Genomic DNA, 13,488 nt, shown 5'->3' on the forward strand with positions numbered 1-13,488 from the left:
GCCAAGGCTCCATTGGAGCAAAGATGGCCCGGGCGCTGGGGATGGCTCCTTGGCCTCTGCCTCAGGCACTAGAATGGCTCTGGTCGCAACAGCGAGATGCCCCAGATGGGCAGAGCATCGCCCCCTGGTGGGCAGAGCGTCGCCCCCTGGTGGGCGTGCTGGGTGGATCCGGTCGGGCGCATGCGGGAGTCTGTCTGACTGTCTCTCCCCGTTTCCAGCTTCAGAAAAATACAAATACAAATACAAAAAAAAAAAAAAAAAGATGGGTTTTAACCAATGGATTTAAGGGAAAAAATTGGGGGGAAATTTTAGCAGTTTATTAAACACCAATAAAGTTAAACAATTTGAAAATCGGTTAGTCTCATTTCAATATTGTAAGTCAAATTAAATAAAGAAAAGTAATTTAAAATGCAAAGAAAATGAAAAAGAAGAGAATGTAATAGCCAGATGCAGTTACATTTAGTAACATCAGGAATATACAGTATGATCATCTTTAGGTGTACTAGGTGAGTTATCAAATACATATTGAAATATATTAAAAAGATTCAGAGCAAAATGCTTATAATGAACTTACATCCACCCTTTTTTTCTTTCCTTGCAAATATAAATAGTTCACATTAGCGGCAGTGTTAACTTACAGTTACTATCGATAAGAATCACAAAAGAGCTTTTTGGTTGTTTCCATGTCTTATATGGAGTGCAATAAGTAAATCAGAAAAAACTAAGAACTACCAAAAAAAAAAAAAAAAACTAAGAACTGCATGATTCCATACATAAGTGGGACATAAAAAAAGAGACTAAGAGTCATGGACAAGAGTGTGGTAGTTGGGGGTGGGGAGAGGGGAAGGGGGAGGGAGGGGGAGGAGTACAAAGAAAACTAGATAGAAGGTGACAGAAGACAATCTGACTTTAGGTGATGGGTATGCAACATAACTGAATGACAAGATAACCTGGACATGTTTTCTTTGAACATATGTACCTTGATTTATAAATGTCACCCATTAAAATTAATAAAAATTTATTTAAAAAAAGAATCACAAAAGGAAAAACTAATGACATAAACCCTCTTCCTTGAAGCAGTTTGGAAGTTTATATGTCTTTTCAGAATGGGTTGCCATGAAAATTACAGATTTAGGAGGGTGACCCTATTAGTATAAAGTTCCCTTTCCATACTATTTTCCATTTTTTAATAGAGCTAAAGTGAAGTCAGGAATTAACCAAACAAGGGGGGAAACTACAAATCACCTGCCAATCCTCTAACTAAATTGATAATCATTAGCTTTTACTGTTCTTGTAAAAACCACTTTCTTCAGAACATCAAGCTAAACTTCAGTCACACCACACTTTTCAAAGTGTGCTTATAAAAATACAAATTAAAAATCTTGGGAAATTTGGGCTCTTATTTGTCTATTTTCAAAATATAACACTTGATGTTGCAGCAGAAACTACATTCATTATCTCTCTGCCAAAAGAAGTGCTACTAGGACAGTAAAATTTGGTGTTATCTTCATTCATAACTTGGTTTCTTCTGAGATTACTGTCAATTAGCACTCACTATGCCAACGGCAGCACCTGGGCACATATCAAGAAAACAATTCTATCACGGTTAAGTATAAAGGTATTAAGAAGAACTTGCAGTTAAGGGAGCTAATATGTTTAAGCGTACAATGATGTCATCACTGCTTAATTACTGCTTTTTTCTCAGTTTTCACATTTGAGCACTAGATATAGCCATTCTGAAAACAGAATCGCACACGTCAGCATGCACCACTTCACTATCTGCCTTCACTTGCAGCTTCTCTGCTCAGTTGTCTTCAGACACCAATTCGAATATGGAAGTGAATAAATGAACCTCAGTGTGGCGGCCGACAGGGCAACTGCATCAGGAGGTGAGATTGCTGAGAGACAAACTGGAGCCGCGTGAAATCAACTTAAGCAAATTACTCTCCAATCCACAGAAAAGTAGTCTCTTTTTTAAATGCATGGCTTTTAGATGCTGGTTCTTGGGGGCTTAAACAAATATAGAATCTAATGTAAGAAATTGTGGCTTCTTTCTTTAAAAAATTAAGCAGGTGCCTTCTCAACAGAGAGAATTTTAAACCCAAGTCTCTCAGTTCCCTTACAATGTGCTTAGTAACGACTATGCTAACTTGAGTGACTTTATTCCACACCACTGGAGTCCTACATTGAAACCATGAACATCCCATTTTGCAGGTGGAGAAATTAAGCGAGGCAACAAAAGTCACCCTGTCTCAGACCTGCTCAGAAGTGGGGACGGGGGTCAGATTTAGGGCCATGTGCTAGGATTACATACGACCATACATTTTAAGTGGCTGTGGTTCTTGGACTAAGTTTTTGAAAACTAGAAAGAAACTTTCAAGTTCCTTAGCTGATATTTACTAGAGAACCGTTCCCATCACTTTCAGTAAACCTAGGTTATCAACACTGTAGTCTCCCAAGAAAATCATCAGTCAACTGTGATGAAACCAAAGAAGCCAATACGTTCACAGATGAAGACATTCAGAGCAGAGTTAAAAACTTGGAGGAGAAGGAAAGTGAGTGCTTCTGACTCGGGGGCCAGCAGCGAAATCTCCCAAGTTAGAAAATTGAGAGGAAGGGATGGCTTGGGCGGCACAAAGCAGAAACTGTTAGAACGCAAGAGACAGTCGGGCGGAGGCGGACAGAGGGACCCCAGACCGTCAGGGCACCGACAGCGAAGCCCGGACGGGGAGGTCTAGGAGGAATAACAAAGAAGCAAAGGAAAACTGGGTTCTGGGGTCCTAAAAGGACCCAGGGGTCCGGAGAAGCCAGCGAGTCCGGGAGGTAGGGATGAGAAGGTGCAGGGATGAGGACGCGCACCCGCACGCGAGAGAAAAAGAGGGGGGAGTGTGCAAAGGGCGGACCTGGGTCCCTCTCCGTCTGCCCCCGGTGCAGAGAGCAACTCCTTCCCGCTCCCCGTCTCGCCGCGCCGGGTCCCGGACGCGGAAAGACGCCCGGCGGAGCCCCTGCTACTTCAAGACCCTGCCTCACCTTGTTAGCCGCGTCCCGGCGTCCCGCTGCTCGTCCGCCGGCTGCAGCGCTCCGAGGGCCAAAGAACGAGTCGCGCGGCGCACCCGGAGCTCCCTCCAGCTATGAGGCACCGACTCCGCACCTCCGCACCCCCTGTTCGCCCCGGTCACTTCGCCCGGTCCTCGCTCAGTCGGAGAGCGCGGACCCTAATGCGAACGCCGCCTCAGTTATTTCCAAAAGTGCCCGTTCCAGTGTTCGCCGGACTAGGAGCTCAACTGCTGCGGCTGCAGCGGCAGCGCCTCCGCCTGACCTCACCCGGGTGTGGGGAGAGCAGGGGGGCGGGAGCCGGGTTAAGGAAGGGAGAGGGGAGGGGGAGGAGGGGGAGGGGAGGAGGAGGGGAGAGGGAAGAAGCGCGGGCAGGGGAAACATGGCGGCGGGGTGGCCCTGGCGGCGCCTGCGCGGCAGGCGAGGGAGCTGGGGCTAGGACAGTGCCGAGGGTCCGAGCAGAACTCCTCCGCCGTAGCTGTGCGCTGGAAGGGTGGCCCCGGAGGCGGGGTGACTGCCAAGTGGCCCTCAGGCCTCCAGAACCTGGGCGCTCGTGTTGGAGCACACATGGCTTCTTGTGCCCAGGAGGGAAGAGAGGTAAAATTGTCAAGTGTCCAGGAACAGCAGTCCCGCTTAACCACTCCAAAAGGAGGCCCGCCCGTGCCTCCTGCCAGCCGTTGTCACGGTCCCTCATAGTCACGGAGGGCCCGGGCACAGGGTGCGCTTCACCTCGGTGGGGCACGCACCTCAAAATAAGCCTGACCCAGGCTCTCACACAATTGTTCATCACTCTGAAAGTGCAGTGAGCGCTACATCTCTCTCCTCCCTGCCGAAGTAAAGAGTGTTAACAAAGAGGAAGAATAACAACAAATACAGCAGTTCAACATTACGCTGAGCGTTTACTATGAACCAAACGCTGAACTCACAGCTATCCCCCAAGGTCCACATTATTATTATCATCTCCATTTTACAAGTGATGAGACTTGAGGTGTAAAGGTCAAATCACTTGTCCAAGGTTACACAATTAGTGACGGGCAGAGCAGGACCTAGGATCTCAAGCAGGGTGATTCTAGCGCCCAAGCTCTTGGATGTGCTCGCTGTACTCTATGACATCTGAGCTAGTTAGACTCTGTTAGAGGACGGGCTACTTGCTCTAAGTCAGAATCAACACTTGCTCCTCCCTGTTTTGTCTGCCTAGTCCCCCCAAAAAAACCCAGTCAAGCCTTCCTTTATGTTCTTAACTGTTACAGCCTGGGGCCACCTTCTTAGACCTCTTCCTTTACCTCTCTACTTAAAATTCTAGATCAGAAAAATTAATGGGGTCTTGTTATTAGCAACCAGTTTAGTCAATGAATGCTTTTATTTTTTTTAAGGAAGTGATGGGAGTGAGTGTAGAGACTGTAGTTCTTCATGTTTCCTCATATTTCTCCCATTGCCCACCGTTAAACCCAAAAGGAATTTGAGATCTCAACATTGCCGACTTTGGTATTTCAAATTCAATGCACTGAAATTCTAGTTGTGGTTTTCTGGTAACTTTGAAAATAATCAGCTACTCAAAAACTTGGTAGAATTAAGGATCTAACAACATTGTTAGGTTTTATCAAGCTGATGAAAAGATAAATAACTACAAATGCACATGGAATCTGCATTATCTTTTACCTGTTAGTGTATTCAACACAATTCATCTTCATGAATAGAAATGTATTCATTGGCTTCTCCACCATGCTTATTCAATAATTATTGTATATTCACATTACAGTAGTCCCTCATCATCCACAGGGGATATGGTCCAGACTCCCAGTGATGCCGAATCCATGGGTAGTACCGAACCCTATATATATTATGTTTTTTCCTGTAGATACATACCTATGATAAAGTTTAATTTATACTGTAAATTAATAATAAAATAGAATAATTATAAAAATTTATTGTAATAAAAGTTATGTGAATGTGGTTGCTCTCTCTCCAACAATTTTGACACTTTTCAGCCCAAACCTATTCCTGAATCTGTGTAATCATCCTTTACTTGCAGTGAATGCTTGGTGTCATTAGTGTCAAAAGATTCCCTTGCTAAAGTCTTCCCATAGGCTCAATGCTTTCTGGTGCAACACAACTCGGTCAATCAGAACACGTTTTCAGTTCATGTCTTCTGCCCACAAATATAATGCCTTTTCAATCTTAACTAAGCACTTATCATGCACTGTGGTCAAAACTTTTGCAGTTTAAAGTGCAATAGCAAAACAAACACAATTTTTTTGTTGTCCTTCACAATTTCACGGGTAAAAGATTCATTCTTACCTTATATCCTAGCAAGCTCAGCACAGAATTTTCTTTTTTTTTTTTTTTTTCCTGAAGCTGGAAACGGGGAGAGACAGTCAGACAGACCCCCGCATGCGCCCGACCAGGATCCACCCGGCACGCCCACCAGGGGGGCGACGCTCTGCCCACCAGGGGGCGATGCTCTTCTCCTCAGGGGCGTTGCTCTGTTGCGTGCGACCAGAGCCACTCTAGCGCCTGAGGCAGAGGCCACAGAGCCATTCCCAGCGCCCGGGCCATCTTTGCTCCAATGGAGCCTTGGCTACGGGAGGGGAAGAGAGAGACAAAGAGGAAAGAGAGGGGGAGGGGTGGAGAAGCAGATGGGCGCTTCTCCTATGTGCCCTGGCCGGGAATCCAACCCGGACTTCTGCACGCCAGGCCGACGCTCTACCACTGAGCCAACCGGCCAGGGCAGCACAGAATTTTCTTCTTTACTTATTAAATCAAAAACTTTAACCTTTTCACTTAAAGGAAGCACTTACGGCTTCTCTTTAGCACACTGAATTGCCAGCATCACTGCTCTTGTGCTTTAGGGCATTGTTAAGGAAAATAGGAGTTACTTAAGACAAGCACTGAGATAGACAACAGTCAATCTGATAATAGAGACAGTTCAGTGACTACTGTGCCAGTAGCCTATACAGCGTGGAGACACTAGACTAAGGGATGATTCACATCCTGGGCCCGATGAATCTAAAGGGTGCAATATTTAATCATGCTACACAGAATGGCGTGTAATTTAAAACTTATGAATTGTTTATGTCTGCAACTTTCCATTTAATATTTTCAGACCACAGTTGTCCGTTGATAACTGAACTCATGGAAAGCCAAATCATAGATGTGGCAGAGGACTACTATAAACACAAAATATCTATTAGGTGGAAAGCTAGTTAACAGTTGTTTTCAGTATCTTTTTTTTTTTTTTCTGAAGCTGGAAATGGGGAGAGACAGTCAGACAGACTCCCGCATGCGCCCGACCGGGATCCACCGGCACGCCCACCAGGGGGCGATGCTCTGCCCCTCCGGGGTGTCGCTCTGTTGCGACCAGAGCCACTCTAGTGCCTGGGGCAGAGGCCAAGGAGCCATCCCCAGCGCCCAGGCCATCTTTTGCTCCAATGGAGCCTCGCTGTGGGAGGGGAAGAGAGAGACAGAGAGGAAGGAGAGGGGGAGGGGTGGAGAAGCAGATGGGCACTTCTCCTGTGTGCCCTGGCCGGGAATCCAACCCGGGACTTCTGCACGCCAGGCCGACGCTCTACCACTGAGCCAACCGGCCAGGGCTGTTTTCAGTATCTTTAAAGAGATATGTTTAAAGCAAACAAGTTTAACATATATGAAAAGCCTGGCAAGTAAGTTTAAAATAAATAAATACAAATACTGAGTTGATGTACATCCAAGTCATTGCTTCATTCCTGCCATTAAATGGTTCACTTTGGATTGCTTTTACAATAGGTCCTCAAACAGCAATGAGAGCAAAATGGGATAATCAGGTGTGGCCCCAGCAAAACTTCTTCATACAATGAGAAAACCCTTCAGTGTACATAACAAACATAAGGGCAATCATATTGTAGAATCAGCATTTGAACAATTAGGTAGGAATTAATTGAGTGGGTAGAGCACTCTGATTCGGAGTCAGAAGACACTTTTGCTATTTGTAACATTGATTTAGTCCCCAATACCTGAGTGTTTTCTTGAATTTAGAGTGGGAATAATAAGATGCTAGCCTTATCTGCCTCAGAGTATCTTTCTGTGTTTCGAATAAAACAAGACATATGAAAGTACCTGGTAAACTTGTAAAAAATATATACAAATGTAAGGCAATGTTTTTGTTAATATCAGACTGGCCACTAGAAGCTAGAAATGTAATTATGAAAGATTTTATATGTTATCATATACCCCAACATGTCAAAAACTAGGAAAATTATTTAGAATGGTACAATAAAAATCTGAAGAATGGGGAGATGTTATCAAAATCCAGGGAATAAGAAAACAAGTCAAAACAAAATATTAGTGGTAAAAAAAATAAAGAAAAGCATGATAGCTATTATGGGCTGAATTCTGTCCCTACCCTTAAAATTCATAAGTTAAATCTTAAACCACAGAACCTCAGGATATAACCTTAATTAAAGATAAATTCCTTAAAGAGGTAATTCAATTAAAATGAGGTCTTTAGGTTGGGCCCTAATCCAACATGACTATTGGTTTTACAACAAGAGGAGATTAGGACACATACATGCATATACATAGAGAAAAGTCCATGTGAGGATACAGCAACAAGGTAGCCATCTTCAAGCCAAGGAAAAAAGTCCTCAGAAGAAACCAAACCTGCTGACACCTTGATCTTGGACACGCAGCCTCTATGAGAACTGTGAGAAAAATGTCTGTTTGTTGTTTATTTTTGTTTAAACAATCCAGTCTGTGGTCCTTTATTATGACAGCTCTAACAAAATAATATAATGGCTAACATTTTCATGTCAGCTTTAGTAAGCTCTGTATTAGTTATTATTAATTGCTGCATTACAAATTGCCACAAACTTGACGGCTGGTCAAAAACCACACACGTTTATTTTCTCAGTGTCAGTGGGTCATGAGTCCAGGCATGGCTGAGCTGGGTACACTGCTTAGGGTCTCACAAAGCTGCAATCAAGGGGTCAGCCAGGCTGTGTTCACATGTGGAGCTCAGAATCTCCTTTAAGCTCATTCAGCTTGTTGTCTGAATTCAATTCCTTACAGTTGTTGGATGGAGACCTTCAGTATCTATAGGCTCTAGAGACTGCCCCTGTCCATAGGCAGTTTATATAACATGGCCATTTGCCATCAAGGTCAGCAGAACTCTCTCTTCCAGAAGGGATTTTAATTACATCTTCAAAATCTCTTTGCCTTTGTCACACATTGTAACCTAATCATTGGAATGATCTCCCAGCATGTAACAGTTCTCAACTACACTTAAAGGGAGAAAATATTCAGGGCATGTACACCAGAGGGCAATAATCTTGGAGGTCATCTTAGAATTCTGCCTACTATGCCCCATAACCATTTGACAACACCAGATTGATTATATATTCATAGAAATTTACCAAGAGAGAGACCATACAGGCAGATGTGGACACACACACACCTGCACACACACAACACCAAGCCATGCCTAATTCCTACTCCATCAAGAAGCATTTGCAATCCTGCTGTGTGCCAAATAATTGTGAAATCAAAGACTTTCAATTACATTAACTCTGATTAAAGAACAAATTTAGTACACTATTTTGCCTCTCTACTCAATTTGCATTTCTTCGAAACACTCCTCTGGCTCATTATTGAATGGAACCAGCATTTATAGAGAGCCCACAGGGTGTCAGCTTAGCTGATTACTCCATAGAATAGCATAAGGAACAGAGTAAGAAAAAGGTTTTGAAAACTACTCTAGACACATATCTAGAATATATATACATAGGTTACATTGTGTGTGGGGGGGGTAGGGGGTGTTTCAATATAGAAACAAATACATACTAAGTGAATAGAAACCAACATGTTTCCATCACCTTAGTCAAATAAGCAGTTTTAGAATAAGTGAGCTGTTAACTGGGCTTCAAGGAAAGTTCAAGATCGAGTTTGAAAAACCAAAGGAAGGAAAGGAGCTAAAAGATCTGTACAGATTTTCTAACATCAAGGATAACACCAGCCATAAACTACATTGACTCCATTTTGTGTAGGAGACATTGAGAAGATTCTATCCCTGCTCTCTTCTGTCAAAACCTTTCAGAACTGACTTCTCAAAATAGCTCTTATGCACTTAATACTTACAGGAGCTCAAATTTGAACAGCTAGGAATCAAACTTTTCCTGGGCACCCTGGAAGCACTAAGTTTTAAAAATAAAGCTATAGGATAAGCTCCACTCTCTACCAAGATGCTCCCCATTCCACAGAGAACTATGAACCCACAGAAACCCTCACTACCCAAAAGGTCCTCAATTTCTCTCTCAATTGACTTCTTTTATCTGTCTTCAACAACACACAAGTCTTCCTTTTAACATGCCCCTTCTTAGCCATATAACTACAAGCATCTTTCCTCCATTTTTCATTTAGATAAAAGGATTATCATAGGTGGGAAAGCACTTGATGCATTTGAAAGGTGAAAAGAGACCAGAGAGTACCAAGGAAGAGGAGAATTTGATGAATTTGTAGATATTAGCAAAGGCTAGATCCGGTAGGGCCTTACAGACCATAGTCAAGTGTTGGAATTTAAGTGCAAGGGATACCACTGATGGGTTTTAAGTATGAGAGTGAGAAGAGGCAACTAAGAAGATCCATTCAATTAGAGAGAAAGATGTCATCTATTAAGTTGGGAAAAAATAGAGTGACCAGGTTTTGAAGGAGCTTGTGTTTTTGGTGGGGGAGGGAATTGCATATCCATTTTAGACCTGTTACAATTTTCTGAGAGATATTTAAGGGGAGAGACCAAGCAGGCCTGAATGTATGCATCAAAGGCTCAGAATAGATTGTGTGCAATGGAGAGTCCTTATTGGCAGACTTCTAACAAAAGCTCCCCACCACCATGATGCAACATGATAAACATATCAAACTGTATGAGTCTTGAAACAATTATCCTAAGTGAAAGATGCCACACAAAAAGGGATACATATGATATAAATCCATTTATTTAAAATTGCAAAAAATGGATTTATTGTGGTAGAAAGCAGATCACTGACTGCCTTGGAATGACAATAGGGATTGAGAAGAAGTAAGAATAGCAAAGAAGTACAAGAAAACATTTATAGGTGATGAGAATATTTATTATCACTTTCGTGGTAATGGTTTTATAAGTATATATGAATGTCAGTATTTGTCCAATTGTACACTTTCAATGTGTACAGTTCACTGTATGTTATTTACATCTCTATAAAGCTGTTGAGAATTCAGTTATGTGCCTTGACAAAGTACAGTATTGCTATTTTATTCCTTTTCTGTGGATAAGAGTACAAAAACAGGGAAAGAGTCAAGGCTCAAGAATCAGAGACTAGAATGCTGTCAGGACTATCTCATTCTCTTGTTTGTTTGAGTTTGGGGGGCGGTATCGGTTTTGGTTGTTTGGGTTTTTTTTTAATTTTTTTTTAACCTTACTGTTTCTTTTTACCTTTTGACACCTTCACCCATTTCTCCTACACCCCATCCCTTATCTTAGGCAACCACCAATCTGTTCTCTGTATCTATGAGATTATTTTGTTGTTGTTTTGCTATTTTTTTTAAAGATTCCACATATAAAAGAGATCAAACAGTATTTATCTTTCTCGGCAGGACTTATTTCACTTAGCATAATACCCTTGAGATTCATTGTTTTAAATAGCAAGATTTCATTCTTTCTATGGCCAAATAATATTCCTTACATATATATTACTATATATAATTATATCTATAATATATAATTATGCTACATAATTATAAGTATATAATAGAATATATATTATATGTTATTATATATAGTGGAGTATATAACATATAATTGAATATATATGTTTATATATATTTATATATTTAATATATATATCACAATTTTTTATTCACTTATTCATCTATAAGCACTTATTATTGCTATTAATCTTAATATTTTTATGGAGTCTTTAGAGTTTTCTATATATAATATTATGTTATCTGGAAATAGTGACAGTTTTATATCTTCCTTTCCACTTTAGATGCTTTTTATTTATTTTTCTCACCTAATTGCTTCAGCTAGGACTCCAATACTATGTTGAATAAAAGTATCAAGAGTGAGCATCCTTGCCTTATTCCTGATCTTAGAGAAAGGGCTTCACTTTCAGCTTTTCAGTATTTAGCAAGACCAATACTAAACTCTATAAGAGACACAAAGAAATATAAGATCGGATCTCAAAAAAGTTTAAAATCATTTTAGAAAAATATATCAAAGCTCAAGTATCCACCACACCAGCTATGTGTGTTAAGTATTATACATGTGGCACAAGCAATGAGAATTCACAGCACTCTTTGTCATGTCAATAAATTGAAAATTAATTCCCCACACCAGAAATTTGTTTAAATATATTAAATAAGTATATAATTGAATAATCCACAGTCTTTTTTTTTTTAAGGGGAGGAGGAGCAGGAAGCATCAAATCACAGCAATTGCCTCTCGTATGTGCCTGACCAGGCAAGCCTGGGGTTTTGAACTGGTGACCTAAGCATTCCAGGTCAACATTCCACCCACTGAGAAACCGCAGGTCAGGCCCATAGTCTTTTCAAAACAATATATAACTTTATGTATTGAAATGAAAAGGTGTTCACGATAGGTTACAAAACAGTATGTATGAAGCCCCCACGAAACACACACACACACATATATATATATATACGGAAAAAATAACTTAGAAAACTATATAATAAGATAGCAACCATGATTATCTATTAGTGTTTGGGATTATGGGTGTAATTATATTTTCTGTCTATACTTTCTGATTTTTCTTAACTGAGAATGAAAGAAAAAAATAATGTAATTTTTTCCTAATAAACAATAAAGGCTTTAGACAAACTTTGAGGCATGTTTTTGCCATGTCATTTTTAAATGGGACTACATCCACTAGAGATACAGAATTACAGCAGTTATTTGGAAGATACGTATATAGAGATGGTAGTTAAAACCATGGAAACTATTAAGAAAACTCTTGTAAACTTAGACTCACAATAGGAGAAGTTGGAAAGAAGAGGTCACCTCCAGATGAAAAACAAGAAAACATCAGAGCCAATGGAGTGACAGTTGTGGTAAAAAGAGAAAGTGAGGGGCGTGAACTCCAATGGTGAACAAGGAAACACTCTACACATAGAAGTGTCCAGAGCAAATATTGGATTTTAGAGCTTTTTATGCCTTTTAAAAACTTTACTGTGATATTATTATGTAAAACAATGTCATCTTTCTGAAATGCAAATCTAAATTTGTCACTCATCAATTTAAAATTGGCTTCATCTTTGCACATCAGAACTCATAGAAATCATGATACCTGTGCTGGAAGGGAACACAAAGACCATTTCGTGTTGGCCCTTGATTTTACTGCTGAGAAAACTGAAGCTCAGAGAATTAAACTGCTTTGCCCAGGGTCACATAACCAGTGATTTAAATATAGTTAAAATTTATCAGCTGTCTGTGTTAAAGCAACTGCAGGAATTTTGTTAAATGAATCCTTAAATATTTTGCTAAACTCACCTTATCAATAGCAGTTGGATTCTTTTCTTTTCTTTCTTTTATTTTTTTGGCAAATAGTGATCGTTATTAAAGTTTTTGATGGATACATGGGAATTCATTTTACTCTTCTATCTAAATATACATATATTTCTGCCTGACCAGGCGGTGGTGCAGTGGATAGAGCATTGGACTCGGATGTGGAAGACCCAGGTTCAAGACTTTGAGTTCGCCAGCTTGAGCGCGGGCTCACCTGGTTTGAGCAAGGCTCACCAGCTTTACTCCAAGGTCACTGGCTCGAGCAAGGGGTCACTCGGTCTGCTGTAGCCCTCCAGTCAAGGCATATATGAGAAAGCAAACAATGAACAACTAAGGAACTGCAACAAAAAATTGATGCTTCTCACCTCTCTCCCTTCCTGTTTGTCCCTCTCTCTGACTTTCTCTGTCTCTCCCACAAGAATAAATAAATAAATAAATAAATAAATAAATAAATAAATAAATAAATGTACATATGTTTGAAAATATCTATAGTAAAACATTTTTCAAAATTTCCCCTACAGTGGATGATGTTACAGAAAAGTCGGGTGAAGCTTATCCTACAGATACACTTCTACATCCCTCCTGTCTTTACTGAACTTTATGCACATTGACGGATTTAACTAATTAGAGGTGAATCAGAATTCAAGACTTAACATTTGTTGCCAAAGTTCCAGAATAGCTTCTGTCCAAAGTCTTAAAGTTGACTCAACTAACTCTTTTAAGTGTCTTCCTTTCCTTCCCTGCAGCTCTTTGGAGTACCCTAACCCGCACTCCTTCAACCTTCCCTTTTTTCTTTCTCCTGAACCTGTTCATTTTGATTCATTTTGCTGGTCTTTATCCATTGATCATCGAAATAGGAATGTCCCGCATCTTGCCATTCTAGCAAACAGCTTCTCCTTTTACCA

General features: G+C 40.7%; 1 protein-coding gene across 1 annotated transcript in view; it reads right to left on the minus strand.

Annotated features, from left to right (window-relative positions):
* The window catches only part of KLHL13 (kelch like family member 13), a 267,685-nt gene extending 264,349 nt beyond the window's left edge, over positions 1-3,336 (minus strand). The window contains exon 1 of the mRNA XM_066356873.1: positions 3,031-3,336. The gene's annotated coding sequence lies outside the window, so the exon portion shown is untranslated. The remainder of the gene's footprint in view (positions 1-3,030) is intronic.
* Positions 3,337-13,488: the final 10,152 nt, after the last annotated feature.

This window comes from Saccopteryx leptura, chromosome X, assembly GCF_036850995.1.
Source record: "Saccopteryx leptura isolate mSacLep1 chromosome X, mSacLep1_pri_phased_curated, whole genome shotgun sequence".
Lineage (NCBI taxonomy): Eukaryota > Metazoa > Chordata > Mammalia > Chiroptera > Emballonuridae > Saccopteryx > Saccopteryx leptura.